This window comes from Chiloscyllium plagiosum, unplaced genomic scaffold (assembly GCF_037043375.1).
Source record: "Chiloscyllium plagiosum isolate Xiang-an unplaced genomic scaffold, Cpla_swu_hap1 HiC_scaffold_35, whole genome shotgun sequence".
NCBI lineage: Eukaryota > Metazoa > Chordata > Chondrichthyes > Orectolobiformes > Hemiscylliidae > Chiloscyllium > Chiloscyllium plagiosum.
In genome coordinates, this window is record NW_028270173.1 from 12,404,627 (window position 1) to 12,427,559 (window position 22,933).

The window sequence follows — 22,933 nt, forward strand, 5'->3', positions numbered from 1 at the left end:
AAGCCCTGCCGTTGCTGCTTCCCCATCTCCCTGCCCATTCTCCTCTGGCCAGCTCCTCCATCACACCTTTGTCATTACCTTTACTCGGGTGTAATCCTGTTACATCTGATTAAACCTGCCCCCTCTCTCAGACTGCAGGGTGAATGGGATCATGTTACGGTCTCTGCCCCCACGGAGTTCCTTCACCTCCAGCTCCCTAATTACGTTTGCCTCAGTACACACCAGGAAGTTTAGAATTGTCTGTTGCCTTGCGGGCTGTACCACCAGCGTCTCCAAAAACAAACATGATTCTTCAGATCTGCTACCAATCAACACATCCAGGAGACCCCTCATGTACACATCTCAGCTCAGACACACACTCCTCCCTCCCCCACAAAACAAAACCTCATTCTTCACATAGACACACAAAATCATCCCAAAACACACATACACAGGCCACCACTCACGGGGGAGAGAGGCCAGCAAGAGGTCATTGTCCACATTGGAACCAACGACATAGGAAGGGAAAAGGCTGAGACTCAGAAGGGAGGTTACAGAAAATTAGGCTGAAATTTAAAAAGGAGGTCCTCGAGAGTAGTAATATCTGGATTACTCCCAGTTCTATGAGCTAGTGAGGACAGGAATAGGAGGATAGAGCAGATGAATGCATGGCTGAGGAGCTGGTGTAAGGGAGAAGGATTCACATTTTTGGATCATTGAAATCTCCTTTGGGGTATAAGTGACCTGTACAAGAAGGACGGATTGCACCTAAATTGGAAGGGGACTAATATACTGGCAGGGAAATGTGCTAGAGCTGCTTGGGTGGATTTAAACTAGTAAGGTTGTGGGGGGGAGAAATGAGTCAAACAGTCAGGGCAGGCAGGGACAAGGTAGGACTAATAAATTAAACTGCATTTATTTCAATGCAAGGGGCCTAACAGGGAAGGCAGATGACCTCAGGGCATGGTTAGGAACATGGGACTGGGATATCATAGCAATTACAGAAACATGGCTCAGGGATGGGCAGGACTGGCAGCTTAATGTTCCAGGATACAAATGCTACAGGAAGGATAGAAAGGGAGGCAAGAGAGGTGGGGGAGTGGCATTTTTGATAAGGGATAGCATTACAGCTGTGCTAGGGGAGCATATTCCTGGAAATACATCCAGGGAAGTTATTTGGGTGGAACTGAGAAATAAAAAAGGGATGATCACGTTATTGGGATTGTATTATAGACCCCCCAATAGTCAGAGGGAAATTGAGAAACAAACTTGTAAGGAGATCTCAGCTATCTGTAAGAATAATAGGGTGGTTATGGTAGGGGATTTTAACTTTCCAAACACAGACTTGGACTGCCATAGTGTTAAGGGATGGAGAGGAATTTGTTAAGTGCATACAAGATGCACTTCTGATTCAGTATGTGGATATACCTACTAGAGAAGGTACAAAACTTGACCTAGTCTTGGGAAATAAGGCAGGGCAGATGACTGAGGTGTCAATGGGGGAGCACTTTGGGGCCAACGACCATAATTCTATTAGATATAAAATAGTGATGGAAAAGGATAGACCAGATCTAAAAGTTGAAGTTCTAAGTTGGAGAAAGGCCAATTTTGATGGTATTAGGCAAGAACTTTTGAAAGCTGATTGGGGCAGATGTCCGCAGGTAAAGGGACGGCTGGAAAATGGGAAGCCTCCAGAAATGAGAAAACGAGAATCCAGAGAAAGTATATTCCTGTCAGGGTGAAAGGGAAGGCTGGGCGACTAAAGAAATTGAGGGTTTGGTTAAGAAAAAGAAGGAAGCATATGTAAGGTATAGACAGGATAGATCGAGTGAATCCTTAGAAGAGTACAAAGGAAGCAGGAGTATACTTAAGAGGGAAATCAGGAGGGCAAAAAGGGGACATGAGATAGCTTTGGCAAATAGAATTAAGGAGAATCCAAAGGGTTTTTACAAATACATTAAGGACAAAAGAGTAACTTGGGAGAGAATAGGGCCCCTCAAAGATCAGCAAGGTAGACTTTGTGTGGAGCCGCAGAAAATGGGGGAGATACTAAATGAGTATTTTGCATCAGTATTTACTGTGGAAAAGGATATGGAAGATATAGACTGTAGGGAAATAGATGGTGACATCTTGCAAAATGTCCAGATTACAGAGGAGGAAGTGCTGGATGTCTTGAAAAGGGTAAAGGTGGATAAATCCCCAGGTCCTGATCAGGTGTACCCTGGAACTCTGTGGGAAGCTAGAGAAGTGATTGCTGGGCCTCTTACTGAGATATTTGTATCATTGATAGTCACAGGTGAGGTGTTGGAATACTGGAGATTGGCTAACATGGTGCCACTGTTTAAGAAGGGTGGTAAGGACAAACCAGGGAACTACAGACCAGTGAGCCTGACCTCGGTGGTGGGCAAGTTGTTGGAGGGAATCCTGAGGGACAGAATGTACATGTATTTGGAAATGCAAAGACTGATTAGGGATAGTCAACATGGCTTTGTGCATGGGAACTCATGTCTCACAAACTTGATTGAATTTTTTGAAGAAGTAACAAAGAGGATTGATGAGGGCAGAGCGGTAGATGTGATCTATATGGACTTCAGTAAAGGTTCCACATGGGAGACTGGTGAGCAAGGTTAGGTCTCATGGAATATAGGGAAAACGAACCATTTGTTGATAGAACTGGCTCAAAGGTAGAAGACAGAGGGTGGTGGTGGAGGGTTGTTTTTCAGACTGGAGGCCTGTGACCAGTGGAGTGCCACAAGGATCTGTGCTGGGCCCTCTACTTTTTGTCATTTACATAAATGATTTGGAAGCGAGCATAAGAGGAACAGTTAGTAAGTTTGCAGATGACACTAAAATTGGAGGTGTAGTGGACAGCAAAGAGGGGTACCTCAGATTACAACAGGATCTTGACCAGCTGGGATAATGGGCTAAGAAATGGCAGATGTAGTTTGATTCAGATAAATGCAAGGTGCTGCATTTTGGGAAAGCAAATCTTACTAGGACTTATACACTTAATGGCAAGGTCCTAGGGAGTGTTGCTGAACAAAGAGACCTTGGAGTGCAGGTTCATAGCTCCTTGAAAGTGGAGTCGCAGGTAGATAGGATAGTGAAGAAGGCGTTTGGTATGCTTTTCTTTATTGGTCAGAGTATTGAGTACAGGGGTTGGGAGGTCATGTTGCGGCTGTCCAGGACATTAGTTAGGCTACAGTTGGAATATTGCGTGCAATTCTGGTCTCCTTCCTGTTGGAAAGATGTTGTGAAACTTGAAAGGGTTCAGAAAAGATTTACAAGGATGTTGCCAGGGTTGGAGGATTTAAGCTATAGTGAGAGGCTGAACAGGCTGGGGCTGTTTTCCCTGGAGCGTCGGAGGCTGAGGAGTGACCTTATAGAGGTTTACAAAATTATGAAGGGCATGGAGATGGTATGTAGGCAAAGTCTTTTCCCTGGGGTCGGGGAGTCCAGAACGAGAAAACGTCGGTTTAGGGTGAGAGGGGAAAGATATAAAAGAGACCTATGGGGCAACTTTTTCACACAGAGGGTGGTATGTGTATGGAATGAGTTGCCAGAGGAAGTGGTGGAGGCTGGTACAATTGCAATATTTATGAGTGTATTGCCAATAAGCCCAGGATTTGATGTGTGACAGTGCCATTTGCTGGATGTAATGGTTACTGAAAGACATTGGGCCGCAGTACCGTCTCCCGCAAGGCGGTGGTGGTCCTGTACCATGTGTCTGAAAAGGCTCCGCAGGTCATCGATCAATTTGTAAATTCACTGGAAAGTGAAAGTAAACATTTTAGGAGAGGAGCTGCTATTGTGCGTGTTTACAGTTCACACATCTATTGAAGAAAGGCGGAAAATCTTCGATCAATTTCAGGGTGAAGGATAGGATTCTTGGCAGTGTGGAGGAACAGAGGGATCTTGGTGCGCAGGTACATAGATCCCTTAAAATTGCCCCCCAAGTGGACAGGATTGTTCAGAAAGCATATGGTGTTTTGGCTTTCATTAACAGGGGGATTGAGTTTAAGAGTCGTGAGATCTTGTTGCAACTCTATAAAATTTTGGTTAGACCTCACTTGGAATACTGTGTCCTGTTCTGGTCGCCCTATTATAGGAAAGATGTGGATGCTTTGGAGAGGGTTCGGAGGAAGTTTACCAGAATGCTGCCTGGAATGGAGGGCTTATCTTACGAAGAGAGGTTGACTGAGCTCGGACTTTTTTCATTGGACAAAAGAAGGAAGAGAGGGGACCTAATTGAGGTGTACAAGATAATGAGAAGCATAGATAGAGTTGATAGCCAGAGACTTTTTCCCAGGGCAGAAATTGTGAATACGAGGGGTCATAATTTTCAGCTGTTTGGCGGAAAGTATAGAGTGGATGTCAGAGGTGGGTTCTTTCCACAGAGAGTTGTGAGAGCATGGAATGCATTGCCAGCAGCAGTTATGGAAGCGAGGTCATTGGGGATATTTAAGAGACTGCTGGACATGTACATCGTCACAGAAATTTGAGGGTTCGTACATTAGGTTTACCTTACATGAGGACCAATGGTTGGTACAACATCGTGGGCTGAAGGGCCTGTTCTGTGCTGTACTGTTCTATGTTCTATGTAATTATCGGAAAGTAAGAGATGAGTCCCAAGTGCTGTTTAATTTCAGGAAGTGTTCATTCCCAGTGGGATCAGGGATTAACTAAGTAGAGGTGGCTGGGTAGATGATGTGCTGTAACTGTGTGATATGGGAGCTGGCTGATCCCATTGTGAACTACAGTAACCACATCTACAGCAAGTATTGGTTGTTGGAGGAGCTCAGGCTCAGAATTGATGAGCTAGAGTGTGAGCTTCAAACACTGCGGCACATCTGGGAGGGACAGAGTTACCTGGACACTATGTCTCAGGAGGCAAAAGTGAAGACTGCTGATGGTGGAAACCAGAGTTTAGATTAGAGTGGTGCTGGAAAAGCACAGCAGGTCAGGCAGCATCCGAGGAACAGGAAAAGTCCTTCATCAGGACTGGGCAGGTGGGGAGGAGGGGTGGGAGGTGGGCTGGGGATAAAGGTAATAGGTCAGAGAGGAGGGTGGAGTGGATAGGTGGAAAGGAAGATAGGCAGGTAGGACAAGTCATGGGGACAGTGCTGAGCGGGAAGGTTGGAACTGGGGTGAGGTGGGAGAAGGGGAAATGAGGAAACTGGCGAAGTCCACATTGATGCCCTGGGGTTCTGAGGTGGAAGATGAGGCATTCTTCCTCCAGGCGTCTGGTGGTGAGGGAGCGGCGGTGAAGGAGGCCCAGGACCTGCATGTCCTCGGTAGAGTGGGAAGGGGAGTTGAAATGTTGGGCCACGGGGTGGTGTGGTTGATTGGTGTAGGTGTCCCGGAGATGTTCCCTGAAACGCTCTACGATGAGGCGTCCAGTCTCCCCAGTGTAGAGGAGACTGCATCAGGAGCAATGGATACAATAAATGATATTGGTGGATGTGAAGGTAAAACTTTGATGGATGTGGAAGGTTCCTTTGAGGCCTTAGATGGAGGTGAGGGAGGAGGTGTGGGCGCAGGTTTTGCAATTCCTGCGGTGGCAGGGGAAGGTGCCAGGATGGGAGGGTGGGTTGTTGGGGGCGCGTGGACCTGACCAGGTAGTCACGGAGGGAACGGTCTTTGCGGAAGGGGTGGGGAGGGAAATATATCTCTGGTGGTGGGGTCCGTTCGGAGGTGGCGGAAATGTTGGCAGATGATGCGGTTTATGCAAAGATTGATAGGGTGGAAAGTGAGGACCAGGGGGTTCTGTCCTTGTTTCGGTTGGAGGTTTGAGGGCGGAGGTGTGGGATGTGGATGAGATGCGTTGGAGGGCATCTTCAACCACGTGGGAAGGGAAATTGCGATGTTTCAGGAGACAGTCACACCTGGTTGGTTAAGTACCACAAATTCAGTCAGTGGCCAGGGACAGCAGGGTGTGACTGCAAGTGAGGCAGGTAGATGGATCTCGGGTAGAGCAGCCTCAGCTCCTGACCTTGTCCAACAGGGACGAGGTCCTTGCTCCCCGTGTGGATGAGGAGAAGGGCTGTAGGGAGGATGAGCCAGCTGACCACCGGCACCATGGTACAGGAGGCCATTCACAAGGGGGAGAGCAAAAAGGTCAGTGGTAGTTTTAGGGGATTCTATATTTGATGGTATCCTTTGTAAACAGGATCGAGAGTCCTGCCTGGTATGTTGCCTGCCCAGTGCCAGGGTGCGGGACAACTCTGACTGGCTTGGAAGGACATTGGAGAGGGAGGGGGAGGATCCAGTTGTTGTGGTCAGGATAAATAACATAGACAAGGCTAGGAAAGAGGACCTGGAGCTCGGAATCAAGCCCAGAGTCAGGAAGTGCTGTGTATCCCAGCGAGAAAAGCCACTTAAAGGATCTGAAGCAACTCATCACTGAGGCTGAAGCTGTGCAGTTGGGGTCCTTGAAAGGCATCTGCTCTATGGTCAGGGATTAGAGAATTAAACACCATCTGGTAAAGGAACAATGAAGCAGGGGAAGTATTCTCTCCACCAGGGAAATACAACATAATTCCAAGCCACCCATAAAACTCTGTCAAAATCAGAACTGACTGCAAGACAGCAAGAATATGAAAGTATATGTTGAATAACTTCTCAAAGAATCACAAATGGACAAGCATCCCTGAAGAAGCTACATATTTTAACCAATTAAAAATGACAATTACTAGAAAATTTAGGGAAACATTAGCTGATTATAATTCAGGTAACATGGTTCAGTGGTTAGCACTGCTGCCTCACAGAGGCAGGGACTCAGGTTCAATCCTAGCCTCGGGTGACTATCTGTGTGGAGTTTACTCATTCTCACCGTGTCTGTGTGGGTGTCCTCTGTGTTCTCCGGTTTCCTCCTACAGTCCAAACTGTGCAGGCTGAATTGCCTATAGTGTTCAGGGATGTGTAGGTTAGGTAGATTTGCCATGGGTCAAAAGTGTGGCACTGGAAAAGCACAGCCAATCAGGCAGCATCTGAGGAACAGGAAATTCAATGTTGTCGAGCATGAGCTCTTCATCTGATGGCTCTCCTGCCCCTCGGATGCTGCCTGGCTGGCCGTGCATTTCCAGCACCACACATTTTAACTCTATTGTCCAGCATCTGCAATCCTCACTTTCTCCTGGAGCGGATAGGTGGGAAGGAAGATGGACAGGTAGGACAGTTTAAGAGGGCAGGGCCGAGTTGGAGGGTTGGATCTGGGATAAGGTGGAGGGGGTGGGGAGAGATGAGGAAACTGGTAAAATCCACATTGATCCTGTGTAATTGGATGGTCCCAAGGCAGAAGATGAGGCGTTCTTCCTCCAGATGCCGAGTGGCTAGGATTTGGTGGTGGAGAAGACCCAGGACCTGCATGTCCTTGGTGGAGTGGGAGGGGGATGTTGAACTGGTTCGCCACAGCGTGGTGGGGTTGTTTGGTGCATGTGTCTCAGCAATGTTCCCTGAAACGTTCCACAAGTTGGAGTCCTGTCTCCCCAATGTAGAGGAGACCACATCGAGAGCAACGGGCACAGTAGATGAGGTGTTTGGATGTGCAGGAAAATCTCTGCCAGATGTGGAAGGATCCTTTGGGGCCTTGGATGGAGGTGGGGGATTGGCGTGAGGGGGGGAGGTGCTCTCACGAGGAACTTGAACAGTTCACCAACTTCACGGAAGTGAGCTGAAAGTTGGAGGCGAGTGAACGCGTCTACGACAAATGAGTAACATTTTTTCAAATTGATATTTCAGTCAAAATCCAAATGATTTTTTTCAGAGTGAAGTTATTTATCTCATTAAAATGTTTGCATATTATACATTTGATAATGAATGTACTTGCAGCACAGTAAAAATCTGTGGGTTCTCCTATTCCTGTAACGGGGAAGGTGTATCTCCATGAAGCTGATATAGTAATTGTGTAAAAGTTGAGGTAGCCAGAAGATGTTTTGAGTTTTTTAATTTCAAAAGTATACTTTATTGGTAAATGATCCATCAGTAAATACAAAAAGTGCAAAACAGATCCGTACAGATTTTGCACTTTGATCCATTGCTACTCAGAAAATAGCTGCAGCAGAATGGCTGAATTAGCCAAATCACAACAGCACTTCCTGCCTCCCAACATTTTTTTTTAGTATGGGATTGGGAAGATGGTTCCCAAAATCCTACCCCTCCACACCCAAGTCATGACAGTCATAACTGGCCAAGTCTGTGTTCCATTATGGAAAGGATTCCTTCCCCCAGCGTTGGGATGGCACTAACTCCAGGTGACATTGACAGTTAGACTTGCTGCCCTCCAAAATGTAAATTTGGAGAAGTTCTTACTCTCCGTTTTTACATTTCTTTCTTTTTTTATCTCAGATTTGAAATGTGACAGTTTTTAAAATAGTTATTCTTTGGTGATTTTTGAAATATTCACAGTCTTCCTGTGAATCTTTGGAGCATTTTCTGTTTTTAGGTTCAATTTGAGACTGCCCATAATTACGTTATTTGCTGCAGATGGTCTGCTTCAGCCCATTCTCTCTTCATTCTTTTGGAAATGCCGTTAAGGTTAAGACTCTGTTTTTTCACTCTCAATACAAGTATGAAATTCTGTAATGGCAGGATACTAGTGAGGGAGGGTCATGTTGTTTTGTGGCCAGTTGGTGTTCATGTCCCCTGGTCGCTAGTTTTCTGTTTGTTTGTCTGTGTGTTTGTTACAATTCTTGCATGGTATTTTGTGAATGACATTAGTTTTGCTTGTTGTCTGCGTAGGGTCTTTCAAGTTCATTAGCTGCAGTTTTAGTGTGTTGGTGAGTTTGTGGGCTACCATGATGCCAAAGGGTCTGAGTAATCTGGCAGTCATTTCGAAGATGTCTTTGATGTAGGGGAGAGTGGCTAGTATCCTTATGTACAGATGAGGAAGAACACCACTTTGACGGGGACAACACATCCACCCTAGGACCAGCCAAACAGAGACACAGACGAGAATTACTAGAAGCATGGCATTCCAATCGGAACTCTATCACATTGAGTTCGACCCCATTTACCATTCCGTGAGAAAAACAGGAAATGACATCACCACAGTAAATGACATCACCAATTCAAAGAAACCAAAACATATAAATGGAAAGTAAGAATCATCAGCAGTGCTTCGTCCAGAGGCTCACTGAAGATGTTACCTAGTGAGGTGATGAAACGTTTGAAGATGAACCTACCAGCTCAGCAAGCAAACCTACTTGATGAAGGGCTCCTGCCTAAAACATCAATTTTCCTGCTTCTCAGATGCTGCCTGATCTGCTGTGCTTTTCCAGCACCACTCTAATCTTGACTCTAATCTCAAGCATCTGCAGTCCTCACTTTCATTTAGCAAACCTATATCCAGAATCTATTGAATTGTTCACCTTTTATTAATTTTTAGCTCATCCAATGTCTGTACCACCTCTCTCTCTATGACTTCATCAGGATCTTCTACTTTGTCAAAGATAATACTCAGAAAATAACTCAGCCGCACCTCCTGCTTCCAGACACAGATCCCTTTATTATAAAACAAAGAACTGCAGATGCTGGACATTTGAAACAAAGTTCTGATGAAGAGTCATCAGACTCGAAACGTTAACTCTGCTTTCTGTCCACAGATGCTGCCAGACCTGCTGAGTTTCACCAGCAATTTCTGTTTTTGTGATGGATCCCGTTATGGTCCCCTATCAGCCCAACCCCTCCTCTTACTATCTCTCAGAGGCATTTGGATTCCCTTTTGTTTTAGTTGTCGATCATTAGATAAAAACGTATTTTGTGATGAAATTCAGTACACTTCCAATGAATCATGTTGCAGAAGTACTAAGACTATTTTATCATTCAATAAGAGTAAATGAACTCACATGTGGGTTAAAATTTGTTTCTTAGATGTTTAAACGAGTGTTTATTGATTGTTGTAGCACTGGGCCGTGAGCACTGGATCCAGATCGATGGATACCGTAAAAATGGAATTCAGCTTATGTGTGAATCTAATGGGTGGTTCCCACAGCCACAGATATCATGGACTGGTGGGAATGGCCAGAACCTAACGGCACAGTCTGAAATAAACTACCGACGTGACTCGAATGGCCTTGTCAATGTCCAGAGCAGTGTAGCTGTAACAAAAGATGCAACAAACAGCTTCAAGTGTCTCATACAGAACAAGCTGTTGAAAGAAGAACAAGAAGCAGCAATCCAGATAGCAGGTCTGTTCATGATAAAATACAGTCTCATTTTCAAAATAAACACTCTGTTCACAAACTCCATAAAAACGATTTACGCAGCAGTTTGAACTTCATGGTGCAATGGAACTCCAAGGTGGACTTCGCAACAACGCAAAGTGGCCAAGCAGAGGCTGATAGCCAAGTTCGATACCATGAGGATGGCCTCATGGGTTCATGTCACATTACAGGTGACCCCATTGCACTACACACTCTCTCTCATATGCACGCACACACACACACACTCTTACATACACACTCACGCAGACCCTCTCTCATACACATGCTTTCTATCAGACACATACAGCCCCCACACTCACATCCATGTGCACACCCTCTCACAGGTTTATACTCCATCACACTCATGCACACACACTACCAAGCAGATACACGCACATGCACACACAAACTCACACATATACACACTCACATGCACACGCATGCACACACACACACGCACACACACACACACACACACTCCTACTTTGGAAATAGAACCAGTCTGACTCAAAATTGGGATACAGACAGACTGTAGCCTTGCACCTTTAATACATTGTCTGAGCTGAGATGTCACTTTTTTTTATAAAACCGTAAGTTATCTTGGGAATGTGACTTGAAAAGAAGTTCTGGGATTTACATATGAATGAATCGAAACCGGGTTATATCACATCAGCTGTATATGACACTATGATCTTTTGCTATAAACTCTGTGTGCTATGATCCTGCTTCACTATGTGCCTGATGAAGGAGCAGTGCTCTGAAAGCTTGGATTTCCACATAAACCTGTTAGACTATAATGTGATGTTGTGTGTTTTTTTAACTTGGTGCACTTTTGGCTGCAGTGTCACACTCTGAGGTGCCTCATTACATTTACAATTTGAGTTTATATTTACAATATACATTTATATTTTATGTGCGACATTCTCTGGTGCAGACAACTTGAAGGATTTGACGTGGGATCCAGCCTCTTGTGGCACAGTGGTAGCGTCCCTGCCTCTGTGCTAAAAGGTTTGGTTTCCATTCCCACCTACTCAATGTTCTGAACTACCAGACTCTCATCCCGGAGCTTGGGACGTGCAAATCCACAATACAGGAAGTCCCTGGATTACGAATAAGTTCCATTTTAAAATCTGTTCATAAGTTGAATTTGTATGTAAGTCGGAAAAAAATAGTCAACCCGTTCGTTAGTACAAACCATTGGATGTAACTCGGATCTTTTAAAATAATAGGCTTTACGGAGGTCGGTTCATAAGTCCGGACGTTCGTAACCCAGGGACTCCCTGTACACAGTTATTGACAGCTCTTTATCCATAATCGATGTTAGGTGCACAGTCACCATTACAGGGACTGGCTTCAGATTTCATTTGTTGAATTTAAATTCCATTAACTGCTGTGTTGGGTTTGAACCTGTATCCCCAGAGCTTTATCCTGGGCCTCAGTGACATTACCCCTGCATCATCACCTGGGTCCAATAACACAGTCCATTTTTGATCCACATATTTAAAGAGGCCAGCTTTGGGTTAGCAGTGAGCAGTCTGTGCAAAATCCATAGTTAGTGATATCCGAGTGACTCAGGTACAAGAGAGTGACATGGGTGATCTTAACTCCCCACTCACTTGTTTCAGTTGTTGTGTTCCATTGTATTTGTAATAATTCAGTCATTACAGTTTTGGTCTCAGTGGGAGGGGAGGAGATCGCTGTTCTAATGAAGCCACCAGCATGTCTAAGAAAGCCCTCCAATTTAACTTTTTTTCATCAGATATCATTGTTTTCAATTTTTTTCAATAGAAAAAAACTTTTTGCTTAATTTATTTTTCTACCTTTTCCCTAGTCCTCAATAGAAGTAAACTAATTTGATGGTATAATACAACATGAACTGCAGCACAGTCCAACACTTTAACACTTAAAGGTAACAGAGCTTGGTGTATGTTGCACTGGAGAAAGTGTCAAGTTTGGTTTGTTTCAAATGGAGGTGAATGCTATTTCTTCATATTTGTATTCAGTGAAAGCAGATCAGTCCAATTAAATCATTTTTACTTTTAATTCCAGTTTATATTTATTAGAATTCTTGCAGAACTGCAGCATGTCAAGATGATTGAACAATATGGGAAGAAATGATGAAATATTTGTAATATAGCCAAGGGTGTAGGTATTTCACTGTGCAGATGGCACATCTATCCTGCAAAATAAAGTCTGTTAAACTATCTGTTTGAAGATTACTTTGTGCACAATTTATCAGAGAAGTAGTGCCTTTGCAAAGTTTTCTCCATTTGGGATAAATGTTGCTGAGATCCCAGCTGACCTGATTACTGACCAAATGAAATCACAGACTAAAATCCAACTTGATAGATCATCGTTTGTTTAACTTCTTTTTATTTAGTGATGTGGTCATACACTGAAACATACGCATACAATACTGAAGGGTTGGTTCGAATGATCATCCAAGCTATTTACTTTTATACTTAACACAATTTGAAAGGTTTAGAAATGCACAGTTAAAAATATAATCCTATTGATCCCAACAGCATCATTTTACTGTACTCAGGCACCACAGAGAATCCCCTCTGTATCACATCTATAGGCCTGACTTAATGGTTTCTTTCAACTCCTGGTCTATTGTAGCTCTTCCTTGACTGAAGCACAACTGAGCTGGAACACTCTCAGCTTCACATATTGTCTTCCTGGTTCGAAACAAACACTTCAGGTCTGGACCTTTCACATGAAAACCCTGACACCTGAGCTAATCTATTTCCTAACCCCTCTAAATATCTTTCTTCTTCTTCAGAAATGTTTCACAGATTTAACTTGTGGCAGCATCTCTGCCAACTGATTGTTATAACTGAGAGGCTTGCTCACCATTTCAGAGGCAATTCAGAGGCAGTGACATTGCTATTGGCCGAGAGCTACTTGTAGGTCAGACCGGATAAGGACAGCAGAATTTACTCTTTAAAGGAAGTTAGTGAAACGGATGGTTTTGACAAAAATCATTTCATGCCTTTGTGAGATTTTTAATTCCAGATATTTAAATATCAAATTCTACCATGTGTTTTGAGTTTTGAAATATATTATTTGGCTCTATGGATTCCTAATCCACTGATGATACTATATCACCATCATTTACCTCATTTAGACCCTCCTTCCTTAATCTGTGGTGAATCAATCAAAGGCAAACTTATAAAACCAGAGGGCCCTGCGTGACTGAAATGAAATGAAGAACTGGATCACTGGAAACCTGGAGAAACCCAGCAGGTCAGGCAGCAGCCGTGGAGAGAGAAACAGTGTTCGTATTTTGAGTCAGTTACCCTTTGTCAGATGTGAAATTAGCTGAGAAATGGTGGTTTGAATATTTCAGTCAAAAATGGAAATCTTCAGAGAGAGAGAGAGAGAGAGGCAGAATTTCTATTTGTTTCTGTTTGCAATATGATTTGTTTCCAGTAAGAACTGATATCCTGTGAATGATAACCACCTGTGAGTTTACTCTCTCAGACCAGATGTGAACAACAGCATAGAATAGAATCCCTACAATGTGGAAACAGGCCATTTGGCCCAACAAATCCACGCAGACCCTCTGAAGAGTAACCCACCCAAACCCATTCCCTTACCCTATCATTTTACATTTTCCCTGACTAATACACCTAACCTACACACCCCTGAACACTATGGACAATCTAGCCTGGCCCACTCACTTAATCTGCACACCTTTGTGACTGTGGGACGAAACCGGAGCACCCGGAGGAAACCTGCACAGATGTGGGGAGAATGTGCAAACTCCACACAGACAGTAACCCGAGGCTGGAATTGAACTGGTTCCCTGGTGCTGTGAGGCAGCAGTGCTAACCACTGAGCCATTGAGCCTCCCTAAATGGTCATCTGAGGAAAACATGATGGGGTACCCAGGAAAATGTAGCATCCTCAGTCTAATCAGTGATATTATTGGAAGAGAAACTGTCTCATGATTAAATGCAATTGTTTATTAAGTATGTAGTAACAATGATGTATATTCACCTGTATGAAAATAATAATTTCATTATGAATAACATTCATTAAAATAATAATATTAGGATGTTCCAAAGCACTTTATAACAAGGTGTATTGGAGGTTCACTCAATGGTGAAACGTGAGAAATTCTGTGGTGAATTTGTCTGCAGCAGTGTCCCACAAACAGTGTAATGCGATGTCTAAACTGTGATGTTGACTGAGGAATAATATTGACCAGGGACAACCCCCACTGCTCTTCAGAGTCGTCCTATGGAATATTTAATTCCACATGAGGGAGCATACAAAGCTCGGTTTAACATCTCACCTGTTGGATGGCACCTCCAACTGTGCTGCACTCCCTCAGGACTGCACTGGGATGGTCAGCTTGGTTACATGCTGAGGTCTTTGGAGGAGAATTGACAGCCTCCTGACTCAGAGGCTGAACTGCAGCAGAGACACAGCAGCAGAGTTCTCCGTGACCTCCAGTTTATAAAAGGTAAAATCTGGGAGAGCAGCCTGAAGTATTATCATAGTCAGGGCTGGAGCAGCACTTCCCAAACTGTGTGGGAAACCTCCCCCCCCCCCCCCCCCCCCCCCCCCCCCCCGGGGGGGGGGTCACCGAAACACCAGATGGCGTTGGGTTTTATTGTGTGGACCATAAATTGTGAATAAGAAGCTGCAGGCCCCATCTCAAACTGGCCTGGAAGGAAAGGTGTTCCAGGATTTTAACCCCGTGATGGTGAAGGAATTGTGACCTAGTTCCAAATCAGTATGGTGCATGGTCAGGAATGGTGTTTCAATGACTCTGCTTTACCTGGATATCGATGTGGTACAGGTTGTAGGGAGCTTTCAGAGAACACTGATGGTGCAGTGAGTTCCCACAGTGCAGTTTATAGGTGGGACACTCTGCTGTCTCAGTGCAATGGTGGTGGGTGGAGTTCTGAACCATCAGGCCGATTGGTCCTGCACCGGGTCAAGCTTTCGCAGTGTTGTTGTAACAGGACCTCTCCAGGCAAGTGACAGGTATTTCATCACATTCCTAACGTGTAGACTGACATTGGGCAGTTAGGAAGTGAGTTACTGACCTCAGATTTCCCTGTTCTTATCATCACAGTATTTATGTAGTTAATCTGGTTAAGTTTCTGGTGAATGGTCAACTCCCAGAATGTTGCTGGTTAGCAATCAGTGATGGTGATAGTGTATGTCAGAGAGCTGGTTCGATACCCATTTCTCAGAGATGGTCATTGTCTGGCACTTGTTTGCTGTGGCCATTACTGATGATACCAACTGACCTGTCCCTGCACTCTGTGCCCTCACACAGGAGGAGGATGTAAAATGTAACGGCTGTAATTGACATGACACTTTGAAATAGATTTTAAAAAGGCTCAAGACTGGAATGAGGAAATTGCTTCCCTGCCACCCAGACTGTGGATTAACATGACCAACACTTTGAGACTAACAATGTCCAATTCATAGCCAGCAGTTAAATAAAAACCACAGTCCGTTTTCTTGTGTGGATTTAAGTACATGCTGATTTCTCCTGTTTATTGGTTTATTATTTCTGATTTCAGATTGGGAGAACATTTCTAAGCACAAAGGTAAGATCCTCGTGTGATAACAAGGGATTTTATCTCTTGATCACCTTCTCTTCTCACTCTCCAGTAACAACCTGGATCCTTCAGGGTAACTTTCTGGGCACATGTTGCTGCTTCAGTGTCTCAATCACCAGCAGCACCTACTGGGAAATAGCAGGGACACTGCCCACAGTTTTCCATCTATCGATGGGAATGAATGGCAGATGAAGAGCAGCATGGATGCAGTTTCCAATCTGCATCACTATTGGGTGGCTCACAGCCCATCAGTGTGAACTTAGAAAGCAAGCTTTCAAATCGAAGAATTTCTGATTTTTAATGGGTATAATTAATATCATTCAGTCTCTGTCTCTTTCATCCTTTCCACTCCATGACCCCGGGTCTCTTGCTGATTTAATTTAGTTTGAGGAACTTGCAGAAGCTCCTTGAGGTATTGTTCATGGTCCAGTCATCTTTAGCTGTATTATAATTTATTTTTGGAATGTGTACATTTGTTATCTATTCTTTTATTGTCTTTGAGGAGGTGGTGTTGAGCAAACTTTTAAAATTGGTGGAGTCCACGTAGTGTTGGTGTTCCCACGAAGCTGTTGGGATCGATTTCCAGAATTTTAAGGCAACAATAGTGAAGGAACAGTAGTATAGTCCCAATTCAGGATGTTGTGGGAGTTTGAAGAGGCCTCGTAGCTGATGGGTGGTGATGACCCCATGCGTCTGCTTCCAATGTCTTCCTCGGTGGTGGAGGTCAGGGGTTTAGCAGGAAATTGAATGGACACATGATGGATGTAAAGCTGCAAGGTTTGGGGATTAAAGTAGGGGAACAGGACTGACTGAATGGCTTTACACAGAGTTGGCATCAACTTGTTGCCTAAACGGCCACCATCAGTGCTATTGTGACTTTTATAAGGTGCTGTAGAAGGAAGCTCAGTAAGTGCCTGCAGTGCATCTAGTAAATGGTACACACATTACCAGAGTGCAAACAGCAGTGTGCACCAGAGAGACATAGAGACATAGACATAGAGATATACAGCACGGAAACAGACCCTTCAGTCCAACCCATCTATGCTGACCAGATATCCCAAGAGGGCTCATCGTCAGAGGCCCAGTGACCTGACAAGTTGACTAAGTGACAGCCTTCGTCAACTTAGTGACTGACTCATGCCAATGGACATCACTCTTTAATTTAATAAACCATCTCAAGACTTTCACCGAAGCATTATGATAAAATATACTGTTTAGAAACTTCAAAGGATATTGGATCAGAATCCCAAAAGCTTTTTTTAAAGAGGGCGGTTTTAATAAGTCTCCTAAACTCCATATCAGTCATGATCTCATTGAATGGTGGAAAAAGTTCGAGGGCAGAATGAGCTGCTCCTGTCCCTAGGGCTGGGTAATAAATACTGACCAGACAGCCACCCCCACATTCCACACATGACTAAATAAAATTCCGATGTGTTTGAGGATGAGACCTCATTAAGCCTTCACAAAGCCAATCTTCCAGCAAGTACTTGCAGTCAGTGTAAATGTAATAACTGGACCCAAACCACAGCAGTCACTCTTACAGAACACGGTGAAGCTCAAAAAATCAAACCTCATATTTCAGTTCAGCCTTCACACTCAGTTCAACAATTCTCCATCAGGAGGAGAGGGGGTGGGACAGGAGGTTGAGAGGGAAGGGGGATAGAGGGAACTGAGGGGGGTGGTGAGAAGGGGAAGTGCAGGGAGAGGGAAGTGAAAAGGAGATAGAGGGGAAAGGGAGGCTGAGGCTATCGGGCCAAAGAGGGTCAGACAGAAGAAGGTGGCTGGACAGTGGAGCAAGGGTGGTAAAAGGGAGTGAGGATGTTGATAAGAGAGGAGAGGGAGGGTAGAGAAGGATGTTGAGAGGGAAGGGGCATGGAGATGTAAGGGGGAGGGAAATGGGAAGTGGATAGAGAGAATTCGGGAAGGTTGTGATAGAAGAGAGGTGCATGGAGAGGGAGGGGATATAGAGAGGAGTAGGGAAGGTGATGGGGGAGGGAGAAGGATAAAGCCTGGAAACACAACCTTGGTGCAACGTGTCCGTGCCGACCAAGTTTCCAAAACTAAACTATTCCCATTTGCCTGGTTTTGGTCCATACCCCCCCAAACCTTTCCTATTCATGTACCTACCAAATGTCTTTTAAATGTTAGAACTGTACCTGAGTCTACCACTTGCTCTGGAAGTACATTCCAGATGTGAACCAGGCCCTGTGTGAAAAGGTTGCCCCTCAGGTCCCTTTTAAATCTTTCTCCTCTCACCTTAAATCTATGCCCCCCAATATTGAACTACCACAGCCTTGGGAAAAGATCTTTGCTGTTCATCTTATCCATGTCCCTCATGATTTTATAAACTTTTATAAAGTCATCTCTCAATGTCATATGCTGAAGTGAAAAAGTCCCAGCCTATCCAGCCTCTCCTTATAACTCAAACCATCCAATCCCGGTAACTTCCTGGTCAATCTTTTCTGAACCATCTCCAATTAAATCATGTCTGTCCTATAGCAGGGTGATCAGAACTGTCCCCAGTATTCCAACATCCAACATCCTGTACAACGTCAACATGATGTCCCAACTCCAATACTCAGTCGCCTGAGCAATGAAAGTACGTGCGCTGAACATCTTTTTAACTGCCCTATCTACCTATGACGCAACTCACAAATAACTATGTATCTGAACCCCTGGGTCTCTCCGTTTGACAACCCTCCCCAGGGCCCCACATTAAATGAATAAGTCCTGCCCTTGTTTGTTTTACCAAAATGCAGTACCTTATATTTATTTGAATTAAACTCCATCCGCCACTTCTGAGCCCATTGTTCCAACTGATCAAGATTCCCTTGTAATCTTAAATAACCTTCTTCATTGCTGTGACGATGCTGTCACTTTAAAAAGGTTGTTTTGTATTTGGTTTCTATCAGGAGAGCTGGAAGGCAGAGGTGCCCAGAAGTCTGCCTTCACAATGGCAGGGGAGTGGTCAGTTCTCCCAATTCAGGTTATTTCTCTGGTTTCTTTGAGTTGACAGTGAGAGGCCGATTGCAGCAGAGAAACGTTCCAAGCTTCAACAGTTGGCTCTTGGCTGGCTTCCTCTCAGAAATCTCTATGGGAGTTGTTCCCTCCTGCCTGTAAGAAGCTGGATTTGATTTTACCTTTTGCTGAAAATGTGTTGCTGGAAAAGCACAGTAGGTAGGCAGCATCCAAGGAGCAGGAGAATCAACGTTTCGGGCAGGGCCAAGGGGTGTGGTTTTGGGATGTTGCTCTTCAGTTAACTGGCTGTATTGAGTTGGTTGGGTTTTCAAATAGTAAGCTTATTCTAAATTCTGTTTTCTTTTACTAGTGCTTCAACTGAAGTGTTTAAATAAATTCTGTTTGTTTCAGGCCAAGTGGTTTGATCAGCTGCATCACTCCTTGAATAACCACCCCACATCTGCCTTTAAAATAAGAAAAGGTTATGCTCTGGGAGACCTGCTGAATATATTTTGCTGGGGTCTGGCCTAATCCCAAACACTGTCATCTGCACCACTCGATGTTTGTCACCCACACACATACTAACCATGCCTCCTAAATGCTTGTCCAAATCATTTGTATAAATGACAAACAACAGTTTGAACCAACACCAATCAATGTGGAACACAGCTGATTCTCGGCCTCCAGTCTGAAACACAACACTCCACCACCAAGCTCTGTCTCCCAGTGTCAAGTCAATGGATATGGAAAGGGATGTAGTCAGGAGTGGGGAGAGTCGTGAGAAAGGAGAGAGGATTGGGGAGGCAGTAAGAGAATGTGGGAATGGGGATAGAGAGGAGTTGGGAAGATGCTGAGAGAGGGAGCATGGAGAAGGGAGTGGGGCAGGGGAGTGGGGAGCGGGGAGGGTATTGAAAGAGAGTGATGTGGAAAGTGAGGGAATGGGGTTGATGTGAGATGGGAGAGAAGGAAAATGAGGGACTTGGATTGTGAGGAGCAGGGGAGTCTGAGACCTTTCTGGAGACCCAGCACCATTGCCCAGGTTGGCTTTCTGACCATCATTAGAGAATCGTTACTATCTCAAGGTCAGAGACTCGGGAGGAGCCGAGCACCAACCCCCTGGATCGGAGGGAGCAGCCCTCAGTGAGTGAACTCTGAAAGCTGAAAGTGAAAGCTCTCCGTGTGGGAGGGAGCTGTCACCTTCCACTTTACTCTTTACACATCTGTCGGGAAAAGGTGGAAAATATTCGATCAAATTGTGGGAAAGGAAGAGATGAGTCTCAAATCCTCTTTAATTTCAGGAAGGGGTCATTCCAGTGGGATCGGGTGGATATTAAAACTCCAGATCTCACTGTCTCAACCCTTCCAATGGTCTCTGCTCCTTTCAGGGAGTTCTGAAAAAAACAGCACTTTCTCGAGGTTTTTACTGAAATGATTTACATTCTATTCCCTGCTTTCACTCTCAATGTCTCCATTTCTGAAGCCCAAGAGCCGCTGTGCTTTGCTGACTGTTCTCTCAATATGACCTGTCACCATCAAAGATTCATCCACATGACCCTCCCACCAGACCCCTCTGTTCCTGTCGATAGAATTATAACATTAAGCCAACATTGTACCTCTTTCCTCCTTCTGTTAAGACACATCACCTCATAATCCTCTGCTTCAACTCAGTCTGTCACTTGTCTGCCTATTTTCTCACCCAGGATGTCAGAGATGGCTTGTGAACAAGACTCCTGTCATCCATCAGTTTTGGAAGAGAATGTGGTGGGGGAGGGTTTGTAATCAGTAAGTTTGTACATGGCACAGGGATTGGCTGGGTGGTGAATAGTGAGGAAGAAGGTTTGAGCTTTGAGGAAGATAAAGGTGGGTTGGTCAGAATGGCAGAAAAGTGGGAGGTGGTGTGCTAGAAAAAGTAACAGGATAAGGCATTTCTCAATGAATGACAGGAGACTAGGAAGCTCAGAGAAACCGAGGGATCTTTGGATGCCTGTCCACAGATCCTTAAAGGTGGCAGGACAGGTTAACAGGGTAGTTCATCAGTTAATGTCAAAGAGCAGGGAGCCGTAAATCCTTTGGTCAGGCCACAGTTGGAGTACTGTGTGAAGTTTTGTTCACCTCACTACAGGAGGTGATTTCACTGGAGGCAGGTACAGAGGGGATTCACCAGGATGTTGTCTAGTTTGAAGCATTTTAGCTTTGGGGTGTGCTGATTAAGCTTGGGTTGTGTTCTTTCGAGCAGAAAAAGCTGAGGGGGGAACCTGATTGAGGACCTAATGTGGGCATAGACAGGCAGTCAAGATTAGAGTAGTGCTAGAAAAGCACAGCAGGTCAGGCAGCATCTGAGGAGCAGGAAAATTGACGTTACGGGCAGGAGCCCTTCATCAAGAATGAGGCTGGAAGATTTGGGGATGGAGAGATAAATGGGAGGAGGTGGGGCTGGGGAGAAGGAAGTTGAGAGTGCAATAGGTGGAGGGAGGAAGGGGTAAAGGTGATAGGTCAGAGAGGAGAGTGGAGCGGATAGGTGGGAAGGAAAATTGTCAGGTCGGACAGGTCATGAGGGTGGTGTTGAGGTGGAAGTTTGGAACTGGTGGGGGGATGAGAAATGAGGAAACTGGTGGCTCCCCCTCCCACTCTGCCGAGGACATGCAGGCCCTGGGCCTCCTCCACCGTCCCTCCCTCACCACCTGACGCCTGGAGGAAGAACGCCTCGTCTTCCGCCTTGGAACACTTCAACCCCAGGGCATCAATGTGGACTTCACCAATTTCCTCATTGAATGTGACAGTCAGTGATTACTGATTCATTTGAAAACAGGGCTTTCATCCTAAAAGGTTTGAGAACTGCTTATCTAACCAGCCGCTCAGTTCTGTCAAACCTTCACCAACATTTCAAAGAAGAGACAAGTCAGGCTGACCTTTAATCACTCGCCAGCAATATCCATGGGAGAAAGTGAGGACTGCAGATGCTGGAGATCAGCATCGAGAATGTGGCACTGGAAAAGCACAGCAGGTCAGGCAGCATCCGAGGAACAGAAGAATCGACGTTTCATCAGGAAATCCATACCCAAGGATAAAGTGGAAAGCCATTGTATGACAGGTCAGGAGGACTGGAAATCAAAGATCCTTTCCTGACTAAAATGGATGGTAGCTCGGTGTCAAACCGATTCTATCTTTGCACCATTTGCTAATGTTACTCATCTTTCAGTGCAGTTTATGGAGAGCCAGCACAGTGTTTCCAATAGGAATCAAGTGCTGTAAGATTAAAGACAAGAGATTTAGAGCCAAGTGAGAGAAACCCCTTCACACAGAGTATTGTGAGGATGTGAATTTCTCTTACAGGTTTAGTGACTGAGGTTCAATGCTGTGGAGTGACAGGTGGTTCTCAAACTCTGCCTCAATACAGACCACTCAGAGCAGTCAGAGGCTGGAATTCAAAGTGTAGCCTGGAAAATAATTCTGGTCCCGCCGTGAAATATATACACACAGACTTCATCAACTAAAGACATTTATTGAGGTGACCATTATTAATTTTCTGTGGAATACAGTTTATTAAGCAATTTCCCTGCAGTTACACATTTGGCCGAAGGACGGAGCAAAACCCAAAGAGTGAATTCAGTCAAAAACGAAAGTAATGTTTTTCAGGGAGGGGCTGCTGTTGTGAACGTCTTTACTTTTGACACATCTGTCGGGAAAAGGCGGAAAATGTTCGATCAGATTGTGGGAAAGTAAGAGGTGAGTCCCAAATCCTCTTTAATTTCAGGAAGGGGTCATTCCCAGTGGGATCGGGTGGATATTATTCCCGCTGAAAGATCCCAATCAAATCCAAGGAGTTGAACGGGGAGCCGCTGGAGATTGTCCAGGGAAAAGGTGAGAACTTTCTCCAATGTCTCTGATCAGCTGAACAGAGCCTGGAGCTGGCTCCTGTCAGTATAAGGGAACAGGAGGGAGAGGCAATCTGCAACATTAAAGTCTCAGGGTCAGACACAGAGACTGGAAAGGGAGACGGAAGTCAAAAGGAGGAACATAGTGAGGGCCAGGAGACAGAACATGACCCACTGGGGTTTCTGTTTAGAGAGAAAAAATTCAATCCTGGAGATAGTTGTGATGCCACCTTTGCTGAAATAAACTTTAATTGAAGAGTTTCTCTTGTGCTGAGTCCATTCTTTCCCTCTCGGGTTTTCTGTCTCCACCATCGACAGCAGTGACTCCAGC

General features: G+C 44.8%; 1 protein-coding gene across 4 annotated transcripts in view; it reads left to right on the forward strand.

Annotated features, from left to right (window-relative positions):
* The first annotated feature begins 22,357 nt into the window (after positions 1-22,357).
* The window catches only part of LOC122541434 (butyrophilin subfamily 1 member A1-like), a 37,197-nt gene continuing 36,621 nt past the window's right edge, over positions 22,358-22,933 (forward strand). For 2 of the 4 annotated variants that reach the window (XM_043678203.2, XM_043678205.2), the window contains exon 1: positions 22,367-22,588. The gene's annotated coding sequence lies outside the window, so the exon portion shown is untranslated. Of the gene's footprint in view, positions 22,589-22,933 lie in introns of all 4 variants that reach the window. The other 2 variants (XM_043678204.2, XM_043678206.2) reach the window with 2 other exon arrangements.